The sequence below is a fragment of the Arachis hypogaea genome, chromosome 17 (assembly GCF_003086295.3).
Source record: "Arachis hypogaea cultivar Tifrunner chromosome 17, arahy.Tifrunner.gnm2.J5K5, whole genome shotgun sequence".
NCBI lineage: Eukaryota > Viridiplantae > Streptophyta > Magnoliopsida > Fabales > Fabaceae > Arachis > Arachis hypogaea.
In genome coordinates this window covers 26,600,865-26,625,474 of record NC_092052.1, presented here as the reverse complement: position 1 = coordinate 26,625,474, position 24,610 = coordinate 26,600,865, and positions in this window count along the sequence as shown.

Sequence of the window (24,610 nt, the reverse complement as noted above, 5' to 3'; positions counted from 1 at the left end):
CAACCTTCAAAAGTTTAAAGAGTTGCATCTGATGAGTTTGACCTTAATTCTTTAGAACGAGACCCTGAAAAACGGCTTTAAATTTGACAATATCACCCAAATTAGAGAGATGAGGTTAGACGAACTTATTTTAAATGAGTCCATATCAAAAGTATATTGACAATTATCTTCTATCTGTCCCCAAAATTTTCTTTCAAGTTCCACCACTATTTTTAGATATAGATATTCTAATATCATATTATAATACCACTTCTCTTAAAAATTTAATCTAACAAATGATACATAAATGTTTATATTTTTAGCAAAAATAAAAATAACAAATTATTCAATCCTCAATACTTGATAGTTAAAGATGAGTTATAATTTATTTTGTTTAAAAAATCACATTATTTATTGAAAAAATAATTTGTATTGAGAAATACTTCTATAATTTTTGGTATTAGGAGCAGTTAAAGAATAGGGACAAAAAAAATTATGAATTATATTATATGAGATCAATAGTTTTGCAAATCAACGCAGAAAAATAGAAAAACCAATTAATCAAATGTAGGCTATTTTTTTTATATGAAAACTCTCTGCACGTTGTGTCTCGTTATAGATATTGGAGATACTAGACATGAATGTGGGGTCATTTTTTTTTTAATTATGTGATGAAGAAATTGAACCGTCTAATTTTTTTGTTAAAAAAATTAGGTTAACTAATCGGACGGTCCGATTTGTGTGGGAGAAAAAATTTGAATTTTGGTGAATCTAATCGGACCGTCCGATTTCAATATAATTTTAAATTTTTTATTTCGGAAAGATCAAATCGGACCGTCCGATTTGATTATTATTTATGTTATTTTAATGCGTCAATACAAATTGGTTGGTCCGATTTGTTATATATATATATATAAGTGTATGTAAGTCGTATACGAGTTTGCAGATCTTCTCTCCTTCTCCTTCTTCTTCTTCTCTCAGTTTCTGCACCCAGATCTATCTCTATTATTTCATATGAGTTTGAAAAAATCGAGTGAAATTCATATTCATGTGAGTGAGAAAAATAGATGATAGAGTCATATTAAAAGTATATTATTTTGGTCAGATTTTGTTACAAACATCTGAATGAGTGGAATTTATTTGTGAAAATTCGTTAGATATTGTTATTCCATTCACAATCTCATTCGAAGAACTAAAATGTGTGATTTGTGAGAAGATAGATTCTAAAATGTCAAGAAAAATATCATATATTTTATACAGGTATCCTATATCGGTATTTGGTGGATTCGTTCAATTTCAAACCAAATATATAACCGATGAAGCAAGCATGCAAGAGATGTTTTCAATGTACATTGAAAGTTGCGCTCAGATGTCGTTCATTGAGTTATATATTGAGTTCGAATAATCTGAAGCCGACCGAAATATTGAACAGGAAGATTACAATAGTGACAGTGAGGAAGAGTTTGAAAGCTATTACAAAGTTGTTGGTCCAGACGGAGACGAAGATCAAAGTGACGACACTATGGAGGCAAATGTGATTGACGTGGAAAATGCACTGGCAAACGAACATCCGTTTGAGGAGCCATCTTTCATGCGAGTTTTAGATTTGGAAGCCATGCATGCATGCTCCAGAGTTTCCGGAATATATGAATGAGGTACGTGATTGCCTATATTTATATGAAGGATTAGAATTTTGTAATAATTTATATTGATCGATGGACCAAATAGTTATGTGACATGTGAAAATATACTTAATTAGCATTTGTTTATGTGTTTATTTAATTAAATTTAAGATAATAATCTTTTTGTTAGTTATTGATTTAGTTGAATATTAATTCGTATTTATTAATTAGTATTTATTTATGTGTTTATGTTTTTATTTAGTTATTAATTAGTATTAATTTCTTGATATTATTCATTTATAAGTTATAGATAGGTTTTACTTTTAATTTCACATATTAAATATTTGTTTACTAAATATTTATGGTATGACTGTCATCGTGGTAGAAATTGCTATGGTGGCAGATGGTGAATTTGCCGTGGGAATGGAATTCAATTTCAGGAAAGCTGTTATTATGGTGATGAACGATTATACCATCCGAAGAGGTGTAGATTATCAGGTGTATGAGTCGGAGCTGTTGACATTTTATGCCAAGTGTACACAGTATAGGTCAAGTTGTGATTGATTGATTAGGATTAGCATGATCAGTAGAAAATACTGTTGGGTTATAAAGAGGTATAATGGTAGTCACACTAGTACCAAAGCCACCATTTCTCAGGATCATTCGAAGCTGGATTCGAACACAATTGCAGAAGCAATAAAGCCGTTAGTTGAGGCTGACCCCTCAATAAAGGTGAAATCAATTATTGCGAAAGTACAGTCGAAATTCAATTACACCATCAGCTATCGGAAAGCATGGTTGGCTAAGAAAAAGTTAGTAGAAAAAATATTTGAAAGTTGGAAAGCATCGTACGAAACTTTGCCCATATGGTTTGAGGCCATGTGTCATAAGGAGCCATCAGTAGTCGTCCATTTTGAAACTATGCTTGCATATCAAGGCGATGACTTGGTAACTGATATCTGGGTATTACATTGAGTCTTCTGGAGTTATTACCTCTACATTAGAGCATTCAGACATTGAAAATTGGTTGTCAAGGAGGATGGAACTCACTTGTAGAGAAAGTATAAGGGTTGTTTGTTGGTTGCAGTTTCACAGGATGGTAACAACAATATTGTCCCAATTGCATTTGCTATTGTAGAGGGAGAGACTTCTGATGCGTGGCACTTTTTTCTTAGTAACCTGCGACAACATGTGGTATCTCGGGATGGTGTGGGACTGATCTCTGACCGACATGGTGGTGATGAATTCGTTCATCCTGACAATGTGGTACTAGTTTCTCTCACTCGGTCCGGTTACCCTCGGATCATTCCGTCTCATCATAGGCGTATGATTCTGAAGAAGGATGAGAAAGCGGACATGCTGGTGAAGTTTTATTAAAAAAGATTCCCTTATTAAGGCCTAAGTCAGAGGAAAACATGATCTCTTATTATATTAGGCTTTGATGAGCTCTACTTAATTAAACTAAAGTAGCTTTGGTTGCACCCCTCAAAGGAAGGATCCCGACCCTAAACACTTGGGTATGAGATTTCTTATTCCGCCTCCTCACTTCCTAAATTAAGGTAGTAAATGTAACACCCAGGCTTATGAGCAAGGTCTTTAAAGAATTGGTGGGCTCTTATCACGAATCCATCAATGCAGCTGTTGCTCGTAGTAACGGAGCTTGGTCGCCTCCTAGAACTTTCTACATGTTTTGCATCAGGTATATAGAGTCGAATTTTTTGAGAAAGTTCAAGGTACCGTACCTGCAAAAACTTGTCGTCAATATAGATAACGTTGAGTATGTCGAAGTTCATTATTAACAGGGTTTCCTTTAAATAGTGTTTCTCATTTACTTTTTTTTTCTCTTTGTTCTTTGTAAGACCCAGAATCTTTGAAAAGTCTTATTATGATCAAGTCTCAAATCCTACAGTTATTTATAGCCTTAATTTCAGAGATTATTTTATTAAAGATAATTATGGCAAGTTTTGATTTATTGGATTTGAGATAAGTTATGATTATTATCCAATTTTATAATTATTGGATTATTTTCTATATTCAAAGTATAAAGTTGATAGTTATGAAATAATAAGGATTTTTATATGACTCGGATTAAATAAAATATTAATACTGTTACTTTGGAAAATAAATGGTTTAATTATATTATTTCTAATTATTGGATTTGGACATTTTATTGGGAATAAAATGTGAAATATGAGCAAGTAGTATTTTTATACATTATTATTGTTGGATTAAAAATTATTCCCAATTATTATATTATTTCCAATTTTATTTAAAATTACCATAATGTCCCTAAACCTAATTTTCAAAAATGAAACCCTAACACTGAAAACCCTAATCCGACCCGTTTCCCCCACAACCCAGCATCTGCAGCCTCTCCTTCCCAAATCAACGCGCACAGCTTCCCTCACCCAGCAGCAAGCAATGCACTTTTCCCCCTTTTTTCCAACAGAACGCAACACACACACAAGACTGTGAAAGAAAGATGAAACCTAAGGGGGAGTGGGGTGAGGAATCCACGAAGAAGAAAGAAGAGCCCCTGATCTCAGAGTGTTGAACAGAAGGGAGCGAAGGGAACCTCACCGCCGTGCTCAACCCGCTGCGTGCCCTGCCGCGCATCGTCGCCGTTCCGTGTAGTCCGCCTTGGTGCCGATCAAACAGGGGTGAGGGAGAGGTGTCGAGAGTGAGACGTGATGGAGGTGAGAGGGTAGAGCTGCCATCACCACCGTCCTGTCTGTGGGGCTTGAGCTCGCGTCGCCGCATTGATCTTCGGCGCCGCCGCAGAGGAGACTGGAGCAGTCACCACCACAGGAGAAGTGTCGCGCGTCACCGTGAGCTGCGAGCCACTGACCAAGAAGAAGCTCCATCCTCGTTATCGCGCTGGAGTCGTCGCCGCCAGTGCCGTGCACTGCCGTCACCGCTGTCGTCGACGGGAGCTTGTTGTCACAGTTCGATCACCACCGAGCCTGAAGGGGAGCACCATTGATATCACTCGACAACAGCTCTCCTGCGTTCCCAAACTCCATTCTTGGAATAGTAACACTTTAAACCCTGGTCTAGTTTCAGTTTTGTTCCTCTGTTTTCTTGCTGGCCTAATTATAGGACTATGTATTACTGTTTTAGTCGTTGCTGGTTTATCATTCGAAAAAGGCATAATTGAGGCTGAGGTCGTTGTTATTCTTGCTCCGAGAGAACTGATGCCATAATTGCTGCCGGGTCAATCTGGAGTTTCGGTTGTTTCATTTTGTCGTTACAGTAAGTACCTCCGTCTCAGGACCTTCGCGGTGGTTTTCAGTTATGTATTATTAAGGTTTTCGCATTGTTAATGTTTAGGATTTAGTTATCGGGGCCACATGTTGCGGGTAGAGTCGTTGTGGTTGCTGAGAAAGCGGTTTGGAGCTGAGCTTGCGGCTGCCGCAGTTGCGGGCCGAGCGAAAGTGAGTTGTGATGCGTTTTAGAGCTTTCGAGTTTCGACGTGTTGAGGTAGGGGCGCTTTCCAAAACTATACTTTATATATTGGAATTATTACATATGGATACTGATGTGAGAAAATGTGTATTTGGTGATTGTATCGGCCTTATGTATTATTTGATTGTCTCAAAAGCTTATGAATGTTTGTTTGGCTTAATTGTCGTGCGGTTTTGTGAAATGTAATGTTTGGAAGTTGATTCTTTAAAGATTTGAAATGAGTTTAATCCGTTGAGGATTGGTTTGAAGTGAGTCAATTATCTTGATGATGTGAAAGATAGAATACTCTTGAAATTCAGCCTGGGTTGCTTTAATTGATTTGGTTTTGATAAATGATTTATTGCTGAACTGATTCTTTAAAGCTTTAGAAATGAGTTAAATCGGTTGATATTGAGTTGATTTTTGAAATGGTTTCCTTGAGATATGCCACTGAGGCAACTGTTGGATTTAGCTGGCTTTTGAATTGATTTTTGGTTTTGAGCTGTTAAAAAGGAATGAGAAACGGTTTAGTTGGGACCCGAACCGGGTGGCAAAAGTCCAAGTTTTAGGGGAGGTGCTGCCGAAATTTCTGCAAAATCCTAGTCGTGTTTGAAAAGTTATTTAAAAAGGGCTGGATTTGAGAAATTGTATTATTTGATTTATTAAAAGAATAATTATGTTTTCAAGCTTAATTTATTCAATGAACTTTATGCGTTGAGTTTGGCCCATTTAGAAATGAACTATTTTTACCGTTTGAATCACTGAAGGAAATAATGATGCTCTAATATTGATTTCAATATAAAAAGGAGTTTTAGTGATTTTTAAAGGAAGCTAGACTTTTGATTGAGTAATCAAGTTTGAGGCATTTTGGAAGAGTTGGAAAAATGGGTTCCAAAAAGAAATCTGAAAGCGGTTTGATTCAAATGAACCGATTCCGTTTCAAATGAGTTGATTTTTGGACCGGGTTGGAACTTGTGATTTTATATGGTTCGGTTTCATAATAAATTCAATTTTATTTACTTGAACTGAGAATATATGATTTTAAGAGTTTCAATGAATTTTAAGGAATTGATGTAAGTTGACCTTCCCCTAAAGACTTGGGACTCTGCCGAAAAACTTTTGTTATGAAATTCCACTGTTGGGTGGGTGATTTTGGATACTTTGAAATAAATCCTTAACTTGCCATGGTTTTGGAAGTTTTGGAAAGAGAATGCCGAGAGTGGCTTTGTTTTAAAAAGGGAACTCACTTTGAGTAAAAGTGGCTTGTGAGCCTGAGATGATTTGAGAAATGAGATCTTTAAAGCCAAGGCTGAAAAGAGTTGAAATTTGATTTCAAAGTGAAATGGCTTGAGAAAAGTGATTTATGGCTTAAATGCCGGTTTTGTGAATTTGATGATGTTGAGTGGTGGAAGTGCTGTTTTGTTATGGGCCGGAATGGCTATGTATGATTATTAATATTGGCTGGTTTTGGATTAAACCGTGAGCTGGAATGGCTGTGTATGATATTGATTTATGGCTGATTGCCGAATGAGTTATGGGCCGTATGGCTGACTATGAATTATGAATTTAAGCCGGATGGCTGAGATGGATGTTGATCCATGACTGGGACTGAATGAATATATGTTTGAGATTCCTGGGTAGTAGCAAGGGTTGTGGTTCGTCCCACTTGCTCCAGGTAAGAGACTGTGACGCCTGGGTAGTAGCGGTAGTAGTGGTGATTCCACTCGCTCCAGGTTGAGCTGTTAAACACCCGCCTGGGTAGTAGCCGCAGTAGTGGTTATTCCACTGGCTCTGGGTTGAGTAGGTAGTAGCAATGGGGTTATAGCTCAAACCTACTTGCTCTGCGATGGGTGTTTCTGTCCATGGTTAGCTACCAGGACGTGTCGGGTTGGCTATATAACCGACAGATGATATCATCAGCCACTAGGACAGGCATGCATCATATGCATCTATGTGACATTGTTTGGGTGTGCATATTGTACGTGGTTTGCCTCTGTGATTAACTGCTAATTGTTCTACTTGCTGTAACTGTTTGTTTGTGCTTGAACTTCCTATTTGTGTTTGCATCTGAGACTCTGTTGGATTGTGGTGATTGGTTGATGGTTGGATTGTTTGGGCCTAGGGCCGTGGTTGGAATAAGATGAACCGATGGTTGATTTTGGTTTCGTGTTTCTAGTTGGGAATAAAATATGAAAGGCTACTTTGGTTCAGTATAGATAAACCATTTTGAAAGGCTTTGATGTTTTGAGAATTGAACGGTTCCTCTTTTAGAAAAGATTTCCGACTTTACTTTTATTGTAAACAGTTGTTTTTGAAAAGAGGCATAAGTCGGTTATTAATCACTGGTACGGTTTATCTTCATGTATCCTATTACAGTAATTCCCAAAAATCCTCTACTGAGAACCCTTTCGAGGATGATGTTCTCACCCCCCTACATTTTTTTTTCCTTTCAGGATATGGGCGCAGAAGTTACGAAGGGTTTATCTAGTTGTTGTTGAGATGCTCTGTATTGTTTTAGTTATGGTTTAATGTACCCTCGCCTTTATCTTGATATATTCTGTAAGAGGGATAGGAATTGTATTGGTTAATGCTTGTAATATTATATATATGTGTATATATGGATGTACTCTTTGTGAGTTGTTGTAAGTGTACTGTATGTACGGATGTATGTTGTATAACGAAAGTATTTTTGGGAGCGGTATTGCGGTTTAAAGTTTTAAACAGGCTCATATTTTAGTATTAAATAGTATAAGTGTCGTCGTAATGTCCAAGCTATCAGAGTTGCGCAGCCGGAAGCGTGAGCTTTGGTAGTTAGGGTATTACATTATGGTATCAGAGCAGTTCTTCCTGTAGAGCCTGAGAAATGGACTGACTATGCTTCAATTGCATACTCTGAGTGTTTGTCATGTATTAGGTCTTGTCGAGTGACGAGAATTAGAGCTTTATGCACATGACGGTCTATTGATTAATGTCGTTAGTCTTGCATTGCATAATTCTTGGTATTAAGTTTGGCCGGCTTAATACTAGTGAATTATGTATATGAAAGCACTGATGGGTTATCATAGATGAAATACGAGTTTTGAGTAAAGTGAATCGCGGGTTTTGGGAGCGTTAAAAACTATTTCTCGAGGATATTCAGTTGTGTGTCTTGAATTCTATTCGAGTCGACCTGTTCTTTCATGTCCTAATTTGAAGTTCTTGTTTGCTAATCCTTTGAAAAATAGTTTGACTTTTCAACTCTATTCCTCTGTTCATATGCATTCTTGTTCAATCTTAAGTGCATATGCTTGGTTGAACTCCCTGTTGTATCTATCTTTCTCTGTTTGAGTTCTTCTTGATTCATGTATCCTTTGACATGACTTTGAACTTGTCCTACTGCACTGTGCATTTTAGCTCCGGGTTCCGAGTTCATTCTTAGAGAAATTGTTAATTCAGTGTTCCTCTTATTTGACAGTGAATTAAAGCCAATTTTGAGATTTTATAAATTGCTGTTGATTAGATATATAGTTTTCTATATAAGAGACTTTGAAATTATTTATGCAGTTTAACAACTATTTCTTTCTAATACCTTGCCTGTACTTTTACTGGTTTACACAATTACACTTACTTTAAAAGTAAATTGACTTTCTAGTAATTTTACTATAGCTCCAATGGACATCTTTATTTGATTGTGTATTTGGATATTTTCCGAAATTCTGGAAAGGAAGGATTTTTCGCTTTTATTTCGGTTGAGTTTCGTTTGATAAACTTCACTTAATTCATTTTGATTTGAGTCTGGGTTAGCATACTACATGGTTTATGCCATTGTTGTTCTTTTGAAAATGTTGGACTCATAGCTTTCTTCTTATGAACGGACTGGTTTCTTCTTAAGCTTTTCATCTCTATGAATGTCATACTTGACTTTATTTTTGACTAATCTTTTACATTTTGTGAACATTACCATTGATCTTGGTTTGTCCTCTCTTGTGAATCTCATCCTTATGAGGGTCAGTTTAATTCGTTTCAAGTTAGTGCATTGTTTATTCTCCCATTATTTCTACAAGAGTTTTTAGTCAAAGATTTATCATTGAGAAATTACAAATGATTGAGTTGTCTTTTTCTATGACTTTTGTATTCTTTTGGATCAATTGAAAGCTTATTTGATGTCTCATGCCTAGTGGATTTTGTTTGAACTATTTAAGATCCTTTCTTGCAAGGCTTGACTCATTTTTAGTACATCTTAAACTTCTTGAATGTTCTTCTGAGATGGTGATTTCAAGAAACACTTTTGGAGTCTTGTTTTGAACTTTCAAAGGAATTTTGAATTCTCTTTGGGAGAATACTAGACGGAATTTATTTTCTGTTGTTTGATTGAGATTGAAACCATTGTCCAATTTTGACGAAATTAATTTAAAGTTGGCATGCACCATTTTAAATGAGGTTTTGGAAAGCTCCCTTGTTTAGTGGGAATTGGTCTGTTCTAATGCACCACTTATTTCCTTTACCAAATTGTAAGCAAATTTTTATCTCGAAATTTCTTTTCTAAAAATAGTTTAACTTCCTCTTTCACCCTTGCTATGAATGTTATACACGCTTGTTTGAATATGAACTTTGGGAATTTTTGAACAAGCATTTGATTTCTCTTCCGAGTTTTATGATTGCTTTTGGTTAGGTTGTGCACCTAACTATCTTTCTAAAATATTTGAGGAAATATTTTAGCTATTAGTCAAACTTGTGTGAATTTTGTTTTAGAACTCTACAAAGTCTACTTCAACATGAATTTGCATTAAAGCAAAGACACGATTATGCTTTTGTTACTCTCTTGAAGGATGTTGTTACTTAACCTTCTATTCCAAACTGCGAAGTGATTTTTCCGCAAGTTTTCAATTCTTTTATGAACAATGTATTTGGAAGTATTTTTAATCATGCTCTTAAGTTCTGTGAGTTTTGTCTTGGGTTTGAAATATTCTCTTCTGTAAACCTCATGCTTCCTCGACTCAGCTTGAGTTTGTTTCAAACTGATGCGCTGGTTTTCTTCTTATTGATCCTATTGAACTTCTTTGATCTAAGGGTTATCTTTGAAGTTGCCAATTGAATTGTGTCTAGCAAACTTCATTGCTTGAACATCCTTGTTATTCTGGAACTGGATACATTCTCTCAACTCTTTGAGTATTATCCTTGACATTTGACTCTCCTCTTTAAATCTTGTATCCTTCTGAGTAGACTCGAGAATTGTTTTGATATCACGTGCGACTTGTAGACGTAGTAACGTGATGCGTTAGTTCTTTAAGGCGTGATATGTGTATACGGAAGTTGAAGCGGTAGGTGTGCAACGTATGAGTTGTGGGCGTTTTGTTCCTTGCGAACGGGTTTGTGGTTGTTAGGCTTGCGATCAAATTTGGGGTTTGTAAAGTGCTTGATGGAGTTAGAAAGTTGGAACTTTGAGGTTGATATGAGATTAGTATGCGGAGGTTGAGCACGTCGTTTTAACTCCATCCTGTTTGATAGCCTTTGATGCCTTGCCCTTCTATCACATGATTGACCCATGTTATCTTTTGCATTGAGCCTACCTTGTAACGTTTGCTTTGCAATCACACTCCTACCTTTACATCCTTATGCTTATGACAATCAAAGTATTTGGAAATCGTATATATGATTGTATTTTGAGATATTTTTGCTTCTTCCTTAAATGTGTTCAAGGGTGAACTGTTATGGAATTTCTTTCACTTTGTATCAATTTTCAAGGGCGAAAATTTTTATAAGGTGGGTAGAATGTAAGACCCAGAATCTTTGAAAAGTCTTATTATGATCAAGTCTCAAATCCTACAGTTATTTATAGCCTTAATTTCAGAGATTATTTTATTAAAGATAATTATGGCAAGTTTTGATTTATTGGATTTGAGATAAGTTATGATTATTATCCAATTTTATAATTATTGGATTATTTTCCATATTCAAAGTATAAAGTTGATAGTTATGAAATAATAAGGATTTTTATATGACTCGGATTAAATAAAATATTAATACTGTTACTTTGGAAAATAAATGGTTTAATTATATTATTTCTAATTATTGGATTTGGACATTTTATTGGGAATAAAATGTGAAATATGAGCAAGTAGTATTTTTATACATTATTATTGTTGGATTAAAAATTATTCCCAATTATTATATTATTTCCAATTTTATTTAAAATTACCATAATGTCCCTAAACCTAATTTTCAAAAATGAAACCCTAACACTGAAAACCCTAATCCGACCCGTTTCCCCCACAACCCAGCATCTGCAGCCTCTCCTTCCCAAATCAACGCGCACAGCTTCCCTCACCCAGCAGCAAGCAATGCACTTTTCCCCCTTTTTTCCAACAGAACGCAACACACACACAAGACTGTGAAAGAAAGATGAAACCGAAGGGGGAGTGGGGTGAGGAATCCACGGAGAAGAAAGAAGAGCCCCTGATCTCAGAGTGTTGAACGAAAGGGAGCGAAGGGAACCTCACCGCCGTGCTCAACCCGCTGCGTGCCCTGCCGCGCATCGTCGCCGTTCCGTGTAGTCCGCCTTGGTGCCGATCAAACAGGGGTGAGGGAGAGGTGTCGAGAGTGAGACGTGATGGAGGTGAGAGGGTAGAGCTGCCATCACCACCGTCCTGTCTGTGGGGCTTGAGCTCGCGTCGCCGCATTGATCTTCGGCGCCGCCGCAGAGGAGACTGGAGCAGTCACCACCACAGGAGAAGTGTCGCGCGTCACCGTGAGCTGCGAGCCACTGACCAAGAAGAAGCTCCATCCTCATTATCGCGCTGGAGTCGTCGCCGCCAGTGCCGTGCACTGCCGTCACCGCTGTCGTCGACGGGAGCTTGTTGTCACAGTTCGATCACCACCGAGCCTGAAGGGGAGCACCATTGATATCACTCGACAGCAGCTCTCCTGCGTTCCCAAACTCCATTCTTGGAATAGTAACACTTTAAACCCTGGTCTAGTTTCAGTTTTGTTCCTCTGTTTTCTTGCTGGCCTAATTATAGGACTATGTATTACTGTTTTAGTCGTTGCTGGTTTATCATTCGAAAAAGGCATAATTGAGGCTGAGGTCGTTGTTATTCTTGCTCCGAGAGAACTGATGCCACAATTGCTGCCAGGTCAATCTGGAGTTTCGGTTGTTTCGTTTTGTCGTTATAGTAAGTACCTCCATCTCAGGACCTTCGCGGTGGTTTTCAGTTATGTATTATTAAGGTTTTCGCATTGTTAATGTTTAGGATTTAGTTATCGGGGCCACATGTTGCGGGTAGAGTCGTTGTGGTTGCTGAGAAAGCGGTTTGGAGCTGAGCTTGCGGCTGCCGCAGTTGCGGGCCGAGCGAAAGTGAGTTGTGATGCGTTTTAGAGCTTTCGAGTTTCGACGTGTTGAGGTAGGGGCGCTTTCCAAAACTATACTTTATATATTGGAATTATTACATATGGATACTGATGTGAGAAAATGTGTATTTGGTGATTGTATCGGCCTTATGTATTATTTGATTGTCTCAAAAGCTTATGAATGTTTGTTTGGCTTAATTGTCGTGCGGTTTTGTGAAATGTAATATTTGGAAGTTGATTCTTTAAAGATTTGAAATGAGTTTAATCCGTTGAGGATTGGTTTGAAGTGAGTCAATTATCTTGATGATGTGAAAGATAGAATACTCTTGAAATTCAGCCTGGGTTGCTTTAATTGATTTGGTTTTGATAAATGATTTATTGCTGAACTGATTCTTTAAAGCTTTAGAAATGAGTTAAATCGGTTGATATTGAGTTGATTTTTGAAATGGTTTCCTTGAGATATGCCACTGAGGTGACTGTTGGATTTAGCTGGTTTTTGAATTGATTTTTGGTTTTGAGCTGTTAAAAAGGAATGAGAAACGGTTTAGTTGGGACCCGAACCGGCTGGCAAAAGTCCAAGTTTTAGGGGAGGTGCTGCCGAAATTTCTGCAAAATCCTAGTCGTGTTTGAAAAGTTATTTAAAAAGGGCTGGATTTGAGAAATTGTATTATTTGATTTATTAAAAGAATAATTATGTTTTCAAGCTTAATTTATTCAATGAACTTTATGCGTTGAGTTCGGCCCATTTAGAAATGAACTATTTTTACCGTTTGAATCACTGAAGGAAATAATGATGCTCTAATATTGATTTCAATATAAAAAGGAGTTTTAGTGATTTTTAAAGGAAGCTAGACTTTTGATTGAGTAATCAAGTTTGAGGCATTTTGGAAGAGTTGGAAAAATGGGTTCCAAAAAGAAATCTGAAAGCGGTTTGATTCAAATGAACTGGTTCCGTTTCAAATGAGTTGATTTTTGGACCGGGTTGGAACTTGTGATTTTATATAGTTCGGTTTCATAATAAATTCAATTTTATTTACTTGAACTGAGAATCTATGATTTTAAGAGTTTCAATGAATTTTAAGGAATTGATGTAAGTTGACCTTCCCCTAAAGACTTGGGACTCTGCCGAAAAACTTTTGTTATGAAATTCCACTGTTGGGTGGGTGATTTTGGATACTTTGAAATAAATCCTTAACTTGCCATGGTTTTGGAAGTTTTGGAAAGAGAATGCCGAGAGTGGCTTTGTTTTAAAAAGGGAACTCACTTTGAGTAAAAGTGGCTTGTGAGCCTGAGATGATTTGAGAAATGAGATCTTTAAAGCCAAGGCTGAAAAGAGTTGAAATTTGATTTCAAAGTGAAATGGCTTGAGAAAAGTGATTTATGGCTTAAATGCCGGTTTTGTGAATTTGATGATGTTGAGTGGTGGAAGTGCTGTTTTGTTATGGGCCGGAATGGCTATGTATGATTATTAATATTGGCTGGTTTTGGATTGAACCGTGAGCCGGAATGGCTGTGTATGATATTGATTTATGGCTGATTGCCGAATGAGTTATGGGCCGTATGGCTGACTATGAATTATGAATTTAAGCCGGATTGCTGAGATGGATGTTGATCCATGACTGGGACTGAATGAATATATGCTTGAGATTCCTGGGTAGTAGCAAGGGTTGTGGTTCGTCCCACTTGCTCCAGGTCAGAGACTATGACGCCTGGGTAGTAGCGGTAGTAGTGGTGATTCCACTCGCTCCAGGTTGAGCTGTTAAACACCCGCCTGGGTAGTAGCCGCAGTAGTGGTTATTCCACTGGCTCTGGGTTGAGCGGGTAGTAGCAATGGGGTTGTAGCTGAAACCTACTTGCTCCGCGATGGGTGTTTCTGTCCATGGTTAGCTACCAGGACGTGTCGGGTTGGCTATATAACCGACAGATGATATCATCAGCCACTAGGACAGGCATGCATCATATGCATCTATGTGACATTGTTTGGGTGTGCATATTGTACGTGGTTTGCCTTTGTGATTAATTGCTAATTGTTCTACATGCTATAACTGTTTGTTTGTGCTTGAACTTCCTATTTGTGTTTGCATCTGGGACTCTGTTGGATTGTGGTGATTGGTTGATGGTTGGATTGTTTGGGCCTAGGGCCGTGGTTGGAATGAGATGAACCGATGGTTGATTTTGGTTTCGTGTTTCTAGTTGGGAATAAAATATGAAAGGCTACTTTGGTTCAGTATAGATAAACCATTTTGAAAGGCTTTGATGTTTTGAGAATTGAACGGTTCCTCTTTTAGAAAAGATTTCCGACTTTACTTTTATTGTAAACAGTTGTTTTTGAAAAGAGGCATAAGTCGGTTATTAATCACTGGTACGGTTTATCTTCATGTATCCTATTACAGTAATTCCCAAAAACCCTCTATTGAGAACCCTTTCGAGGATGATGTTCTCACCCCCTACATTTTTTTCCCTTTCAGGATATGGGCGCAGAAGTTACGAAGAGTTTATCTAGTTGTTGTTGAGATGCTCTGTATTGTTTTAGTTATGGTTTATTGTACCCTCGCCTTTATCTTGATATATTCTGTAAGAGGGATAGGAATTGTATTGGTTAATGCTTGTAATATTATATATATATGTGTATATATGGATGTACTCTTTGTGAGTTGTTGTAAGTGTACTGTATGTACGGATGTATGTTGTATAACGAAAGTATTTTTGGGAGCGGTATTGCGGTTTAAAGTTTTAAACAGGCTCATATTTTAGTATTAAATAGTATAAGTGTCGTCGTAATGTCCGACTATCAGAGTTGCGCAGCCGGAAGCGTGAGCTTTGGTAGTTAGGGTGTTACATTCTTTCTTATTGCGCAGGATATTCGAGGACGGTTCACGAGTAGGACATGCATTACCAGTGTTTACGAGAATGGGATGAGACTTACACTAACTGGTTAAACCAAATCTCCCGCAGACAGTATGCGTTGGCATTCGATAGTGGTTACCGATGGGGTCACATGACCACGAACCTAGTGGAATGCATCAATTCAGTCTTGAAGGGTGCACGCAATCTCCCTATCATTGCACTTGTCAAAGCAACATTCTACCGGCTTAATGAGTTGTTCACCCAAAAAAGAGTCGAGACCGAGGTTCGGATTAATGCTGGACATGTTTTTTCTGAGCTTGTGACCTCAAAATTGCATGCAAATCAACTTGCAGTCTGACTTTCTCTGTGCAACCCCAAATTGGTGCAAACACTCAGTCTCTAGGCTTCAAAACTACTCATAGTCACTCCTGTCACTAGAAGACCGTTTGTCAGAAGACCAAGAATAACAGCCACATCTTCCAGTATCACAGCACACTCACCAACCGGAAGGTGAAATCTGTGTGTGTCTGGGTGCCACCTTTCGACTAGAGCATTTACGAGTGCTTTTTGACATTGAACTATTTCAATATGAGAAATATAATAAAAATCAGTAAACCGTAAATACTTTTCCACACTATGATTGTACTGATCCGGAAACAGTAGGTAGTTACATGTCAAATTCCTTGAACTCTACAAAAACATAGCAAACTATTAGTCAAATCATTAATAATTACTAATTATTTACTAAAAGTTAATAATTTTCTAATAATAGTAACTAATTTAATAAACTAATGCTAAACTTACTATTAATTAGCTAATTTAGTAACTAGCATGTATGCATAAATACAATTAACCTATCAATTAATTAATTATCATTATTAAAAAATTTCTACATTTAACTATCCAAAACATATTAATTAAATACCTAACAACTATCATTAATTATTAAAAATACCAAAAAAATTAATTTTACTAAATCTAATTTACTAAACTCCAGAATAATAATAATTTAACTTCTAAATTTCATTAATAATACTATAAATTATTTGGAATGATTTTTAATTTTTAAAAATTATGATATTATTATACATATTAAATATTTTACTCATATTGTTTCCTAAATTTTTATTGAATTATTTCTTACATAATTATTTATTTATTTATTCATAAATAATTTATCGGATAATAATTCCTATTTCACTAATAATAAATACTAACTTATTATTAATAATAAATAATAAATAAATTCAATTTTTATTTAACTAACAATGTTCCACTTTATTAAAATCTCAACTACAATAATATATTTATGTCAATTAAATATCTAACAATAAATAAATAATTATTACCGGAGCAAAAATATATTATATTTTACAAAACCTAATTATTAATCATAATTTTTAAAATTATTACAAAAAATTATACAACAATTAACGTAACTCTAATAATAATTAATTATAATTTCCAAAATTATTACAAAAAATTATAAACATATATTTTTTTACAAATCTATCACATTAGTCTAATTCAAACATTATCATTGATTAAAATATTCACTAACTAAATTTAAACATATATATTTTTAACTATTATTTAAATATACATTCTTAAATTTCTAACAATAATAATAATAATTCTGTAACATATATTTCTAATTTTTTAACAATAATAATAATTCTGTAACATATATCATTTAAACATTTATTATTCTTAAATTTCTAATAATAATAATAATAATAATAATTCTGTAATATAAAAAAATATTAAAAAACTTACATAATCAGAATGACAGAGATAATTGATGATATGAAGTTCAAGACGATCAACATCTTTATATTTTTGCTTCTTTAGCATTGTAGTTTTTTTTAATTGAAGAAGAAGGAGTTAAAATGATGAAGAAAAAGAAAAGAAAAAGTGGTGGATGAGTGAATTCAAGAAAGGGACTTCGGAGGGAGAGAGTGGATTCAGAAAAGAAAAAGGGGATATGTTGGTATGAGGGACACTGTGCTGAAACGCAATGCATGCGCGATACGTGGCTGAATGGACGTAAATCGGACGGTCCGATTTATATTCTTTAAATCGGACCATCCGATTACCTACTTTTAAATTGGACTGTCTAATTTCTTTGATCCTGACATCACATTCGTATAAAGCACTCATACGCTCCATAACCGTGTTGACAATAAAAAGTGATACTCTCCCCTCATTTATACAATAAAAAATGAACATAAAATTGTTAACATATTGGCTGAAAAATTATTAATCACTTATACGTGTTGAAAACAATATATAATAGATAAGGGATCCATTCCTTCCTGGCCGGAAACATGCAACAAAATATGGTGGAACCTATTTAAGAATTTGTCTATCATAAAAAAAAGTATAAGCAAGTTCTTTTAAGAATCAGGATATAATATGTTATTTTTGTGATTGTAGTGATTTTCAACACTATTATTTAATATTGTATGAAGGGTAAATACCCTTTCCGGCCCCTGAACATTTTAAAGTGGGACATATCGCACCTTTATCATCCAGAAATCTCAACCCGATCCTCGACCAACCACATAATTGAACGAATCGACCCCTGTGACCGGTTGCTTCCAGGTTACCCGGTTGACGTGTCAGGTAGATGCTGAGGTGTCAAGTGAATGTGCCACGTGTAACCAAGATTTGTTGCAGGGACTCAAAACCCCCTCCCTGCAACTCAAACGGCGTCGTTGTGTTTGACCAATAAACCCCCATTCCTTCGAAGTACATTTACTGTATTCTCCCTCTTATTTTCATTCATTCACTAAAAAGCCCTAACACTCCATCTTCCAGCCTTGTTTCCCTCCAGAACCTCTGCACCACGCTAGAACGGAAGTGTGGGAGAATCAAATATGCGACGAACGTGTGTAGGGCATAGACGTTCACTGTGTGAGACGGCATTGAAAGGTTAGTTCAGATTTTCGATTTTTCACATTGTGTTAGTTAAGAATGTAGTTATTTTCCATGCACTTCTATGCGGGGAATGTGATGTGAGGAGCTTTACGTTCGAGTTGATTAGTATGATTAATGGATAAAGTGGTTAAGAAGAAACAATGTTTTTAGTTAGGGTTTGATCATGCTAGGGGTTGATAAACGTAGTCAGTAATCCGGGTAATAAAATTTGTATGTAGTGGTTATAGTGATGATAATGATGGTGGCATTATTGTGCATTACGGTGAAACTGTTTCTAAATGTTGCAGATGTCTGTGTTTATGATCCCTGTGTTTTACCATGGCGGAAAGCTTGTTAGAACTAATGGTAAGCTACATTACTTAGACAGGAAGGTAGAGAAGTTTCCTCCAATGGATATTGATTTCGTAAACAAGAAGGATTTGGAAGAACTTTTCAAGGGTTTAGGGTACTTGACATACAGAGAAATCTACTGGCACGACCCAACTATTATTGAGTTCGAGGATGGGCTGCAAGTGCTCTATGGTGATAAGGAGATCAACGATATGTGCGACTTCACTATGAGAAATAATCTGAAGGAGATCCACCTTTACTTTGAGCATGGAGTGGATATCCCTGAGGTTACTGAGGATGAGCCTGTGGAGGAGGAATGGGTATCTGAAGATGAGGATGTCTTGGCGGTAACAGATTCTTCAAAATCTTCTTTCTCCTCCTACGATTCATACGAGAGTGCTGAAGATGAACTTTACAAGCCCCTTCCTCCTGGGTATGAAACTGACAGTTCTGATGAGGCTGTTGAGGTAGAAAGTAAAAAGAAGAAAATTGGGAAGTCTTGCTCACCTAACACCATGGCAAAGAGAAGGGCCGCCAGGAGATACACGGGTAAGAGGAGGATGAAGCATGTCCTAAACACAGAAAGGGAGAGTGGGCCTAGCAGTGGAGAGGAATGGTTGGGCCAAGGCCCAGGTAGTAGAGGCTGTGTTGGGCCGGATCTGGGTAATATGGAAAGCCCAGCTAGTGAGGGAAATGTGGGGCAGAAGGGGGTTGCAAGTCAGGTAAGTGAGGAATGCCTTGATGGTGATGATATTGTTTATGAGTATGAGTCTGAGGGTTTTGTGACTACAGTGTCATCTGATGATGAGAGGGGCCCTTCTGGGCCAGATTTTAATGAGGGCAACATATTTGGAGAGGTGCAGTTTAGACTAGGGATGCAGTTCGCAACTATGGAGCAATTTAAAAGGGCACTTAAGGATGTCTTTGTGCAAGATGGAAGGGATTGCATGTACCTAAAAAATGAGCCGGGGAGAGTCAGAGCAGTCTGTGCTGAGGAAGATTATCCTTGGCTGATTTTTGTGTCGAAGAACTCGGTAAGCAAGTCTTTTGAGGTGAAGACATTCCACAATCAGCACACATGTGGCCGTGATTATGGCAGCAACCTTGCAGATAAAAAATGGGTGGCTGAGAAATTGGGGCTAAGACTAAAGACGCAACCAAAGTTGACACCTAGGGAGGCAATGCAGCATATGAAAGAAGACTATAACGTTCAACTGAATCGGAAAATGATTACACGAGCAATCAAGCAGGCTAGGGAGACTGTGTTGGGCAGTGAATGGGCTCAATTTGGGAAGCTTAGGGACTATCTGAATGAGATACACAAAAGCAATCCCGGGAGCACAGCACACATGAACACCTTACCCCAACCACAATGGCCAAACTTGTTTCAAAGATTGTATATCAGTTTTGATGCTTGCAAAAAAGGCTTCAAGAATGGGTGCGGGCCTCTGATAGGTTTGGATGGGTGTTTTCTGAAGGGTTACTATGGAGGACAATTGCTTTCTGCAGTGACCCAGGATGCAAATAATCATGTCTTCGTGATCGCATTTGGTGTAACCAGGGTTGAGAACACTGATAATTGGAAATGGTTCCTGACCTGCCTTCAGGAGGATTTCGGGTCAAGCATGCTATTTGGATGGCATTTGATGTCTGATCAGCAGAAAGTAAGTGTCATAATTACCATATAGCATCATGCATTTTTCAGCTTTCTGTTAGATTTAATGTGTAAAATGATCAACTGCAGGGTCTTGTTCGGGCAGTCCAAGAGGTGATGCCAAATGCTTATCATAGGAACTGTGTGCTCCATATGTGGAAAAACTGTGAAAAGAGGTTTAGGGACAAACAAGTTAAGGGTTGTGTTTGGGAAGCAGCTAGGAGCACAACACCAGTTCAGTTCAAGGCTGCTATGGATAGATTGAAAAGTGTGAGTAATGGAGCTTGGGAGTACATGAGTAAGTTTGACCCTAAGGTCTGGTGTAGAGCTTTTTTTCAGTCACTACCCTAAGAACGCTGCTGTGACAAACAATATGTGTGAGTCTTGGAATGCAGTGATAGTGGAGGCTAGGGAAAAACCAATCCTGACACTGTGTGAGGAGTTAAGGGTCCAAGTTATGAACAAAATGGCTAGACACAAGAGGATCCTAGGGGCATATAAAGGAAAGCTGGCTCCAGTACAACAAATGAAATTGGACAAGTGGATTAAGCCAGAAAGTCACAAGTGGAATGCTCAGTGGTGTGGTGACAATGACAGGGTTGTGTTTGAGGTATCCAGGAACACACACAAGCTGGGGGTTAACCTGAAAAATCAAACATGCACATGTAACTTATGGCAGCTCACAGGTAAGTTGAAAGCATGTTATACAGTCTCAATTTTTTTTGGCCATGTTATTGATATATCACAGCTGCTATAATTGCTAAATTCTATAATGTAGGTGTACCTTGTGTTCATGCTGTTGCAGCCATATCCAGAGTGAGGGTAAAGGCAGCTGAAGACTTCGTGTCCCCATTTCTTACTATGGATGCAATAAGGAAGACATATGACATCTGCATCAACCCGGTACCCAGTGAGGAGTTTTGGGAACCAACTGACCAACTGAAGGCAGATCCACCAAAAATAGTGAGACCTGTTGGTAGACCAGTTAAGAGGAGAAAGGAATCAGCTACCCCTCCAGCTCCATCTGATGGCAGCAAGGTTAGAAGGACCTTCCAGGTTACTTGTAGCAAATGCGGAGAGGCTGGCCACTACTTCAAAACATGTAAGGGAGTACCTAAAAATCCTAACTGGCAACCTAAACGGAGGAGAACTACCAAGGTATGAAATAATTTTTTTCACAACTTTATTTTCTTTCTGCAGCCATCAAATACTACCAAAGATAACTGAACTCTTAACTCATTGTTCAGGGTGGTACCTCTGGCCAATCTCAGGATAAACCCATGCATCAGAGGCTGAACCCTACTTTAGAGGAAATTAGGGTTAGACATCTGGATTTGTGTTTGCTATGCTTTTCGTTGTTTAGGTTTACTGGCTTCATTTGTTTTGTGTTTGTTTGTTGCTGAAATGAATGCCATTTTATTGTTGTACTCCTGGAATAGGCTAAGCTAAAGAAGCAAAAGAAAAAGGTGCCCAAGAGGCCACATGCTCCACAAGAGAAAATTCCAATTTCTCAATCTGCCCCTCCAGTGGTATGTGTTAGAGTATACTATGCAGTCTAAGATGTTAACTCATGTTTTTTTGCCTACTAACTAGATTATTTGGGTTGTTGTTGAATAGGAAACTCAAGGTGAAGCAGCCCAGCCAAGTCCTGCACAAATATTTTCTGCACAACCAGCTCAGCCTAGTCCTGCCCCACCAGCCCAGAAAAGGCCTGCACCAACAACCCAGCCCACTCCTGCACCACCAGCCCAACCCAACCCTGCACCATCAGCCCAGCCAAGTGCCAGACTCAGGCCCAAGCTGAAGACCTTTAGGCCACCAGGCCCTCTGTCTCCACAAACAAGCCACCAACCAGTTTCTGCAGCAGAAAATATTGTGGCCAACACCAAGGAAACAGTTGCTGCATCAAGTGGAGGAACCTCTTCAGACTTATTGAAGTTCATTCCAACCCCAAATTTCAGGCCACCAAAGCAGACTTAGTTAACTAGGAATTTGCAATGTTTAGGGACATGTTTTTGCTTTGCTGTTTATGTTTTTTTAGCTGCTGCACCAGAATTATGAAAACTGCATATGTTTAGGGACATCTTTTTTTGGGAAACTACTTAGACTCACAGGGTGTTTGTGGTTTATTTTGTTAAGTTTGTCTGCTGTCCCATCTGTGTTACCAAGCTGTAACTTTTTTTTTGTGAAATGACAATGCTGAACCCTTGTGAAGAGGTTGCATTTTTACAATGTTTTCAATTTGGTTTACCATGATTCTGTCAATCAATTACACACAAATTATTAAATGCAGAAAAAACTCATAACTGACTAAACAAACTCTATTATTCCAGAAACATAGTTCATTACACTTTCACATTCAATTCTTTCACTATATCCAGACATTGAACCCATTACTAAACACTAAATTTATAATGTCAAAGGCATATTAACATTGTGCAGCTGTTACAATACTACATCTCTTTCCTATTACAATGCCCAACAAGATCAACCCAAACACTTTCCATCTGCTAAGAGCACCACTGTTAACTTCATCGGTTTTTACCTCATCCATCTTCTTCTCTATCTCTGCAATTCTTTCTTCCATCTTTTTCGTTGAGTCCGATACTGCATCTTGTACCTCCTCATCAATACAAAATAAGGCAACATACTCATCTAGCCAGACAAAGTATTTGCAATGTCCTCTGTTCTTCTACATCAAACATGCATACTGTTCAGCTACAACAACAAACCAAAATAACACAGCAACCCAAACAAAAAATGATATCTTAAAAATTTACCTTAAAATGGGAACAACCAAAGAAAAGCCTCCTAGGGTTTTTTGAAGTTCCAGATTCGAACAAAATGGCGTATGATCCGCAATTGCACACTGGAGAAACAAACTTCTTCTTCATCCTTCTCGACGCTCCTTCCAGAATGCTTCCGTCGGCACTCATTCCACTGCCCCAACTCTCATCAGCCCCACCGCATCTTCTCTCACGACTCCATGAGGCACCACAATTTGCACTCGCCATGCCCACCGTTGCAGCTCCTCTCAGATAGCCAGAAGATGCAAACCCTAAACCTTTTCAATCATTCAAGAATGGGGTTTATTGGCCAAACACAACGACGCCGTTTGAGTTGCAGGGAGGGGGTTTTGAGTCCCTGCAACAAATCTTGGTTACACGTGGCACATTCACTTGACACCTCAGCATCCACCTGACACGTCAACCGGGTAACCTGGAAGCAACCGGTCACAGGGGTCGATTCGTTCAATTATGTGATTGGTCGAGGATCGGGTTGAGATTTCTGGATGATAAAGGTGCGATATGTCCCACTTTAAAATGTTCAGGGGCCGAAAAGGGTATTTACCCTTGTATGAATGACCTATATGTTATTGAAATTATAATGAATGAGCTGAAAAATAGCATAATTGGTAGCTCGTACGCATCTAAAATTTTTCATTTGGAATTTTTAAAGTTTTATGTAGCAATTAATTCAAATATTTAATAAATATAGTAAGATAAAAAATTTTAGATGATGAAAACATTATAATAAATAACCAATAATAAAATTAAATTTACAAATTACAATGCTGTTAATTAACCAAAAAACTTTAATTTTTTAATTATTTTTATATATATGTAATATGCATATATACCAACACCAGTTATTATACTCATATATAATAAATCATATTATCAATAATTAATATACACTTGAATTGTTGTTTTCAATATATATATATATATGTGTGTATGTATATACTTGAAAGTATTACTTTAAGTTAATATAATTCATACAAAGATATATAATTTTTTTCATGTGAGATTATTTTAAAACTGAAATAGGAGAAATTTATTAAATGCATACAATATTTTTAATTCATTTTAAATATCTATATTTTTATATTAAAATTAATAGTATATGCTATATTAAAATTGATTAATAATTTTATTATATAAAGGTTCAACATATGTAATTGCTATATTGAAAGAAAAAATTTGCATTTTTTTTACAACTAACCTATTGAAGATATAAAATAAGGATGTCAATTTATAAAAAGAAAAAAATTTGTTAGAGAATATGAAATAAATAACTACTAATTAAATCTTTTTCTTTAAGGATAAACTACTAAAAATCAGCCTGATTTTCAAATACATTGAGAAAAATATCTTTGGCTTTTATTAACCACAAAAATGTCTTTAAAATATTTTTAAAGACAATAAAATATCCAATATTAAATATATATTCTTAAAATTTTACAAACATAATTAGAAAAATGAAATATTTTTATTCTTAAAATTTGGTGATTTTACGTTTAATAAATTTTTTTTTGGAATTTATTTTTGTTAATGGCCAAAATAAAATGAAAAAGAATTCTAGAAATCGAATTTTATATATATATATATATATATACTTTTTCAAATATTTTTACAAAATTTTATATCAAATACATATGAAAATTGTCAAATACAAAAAATTGTTT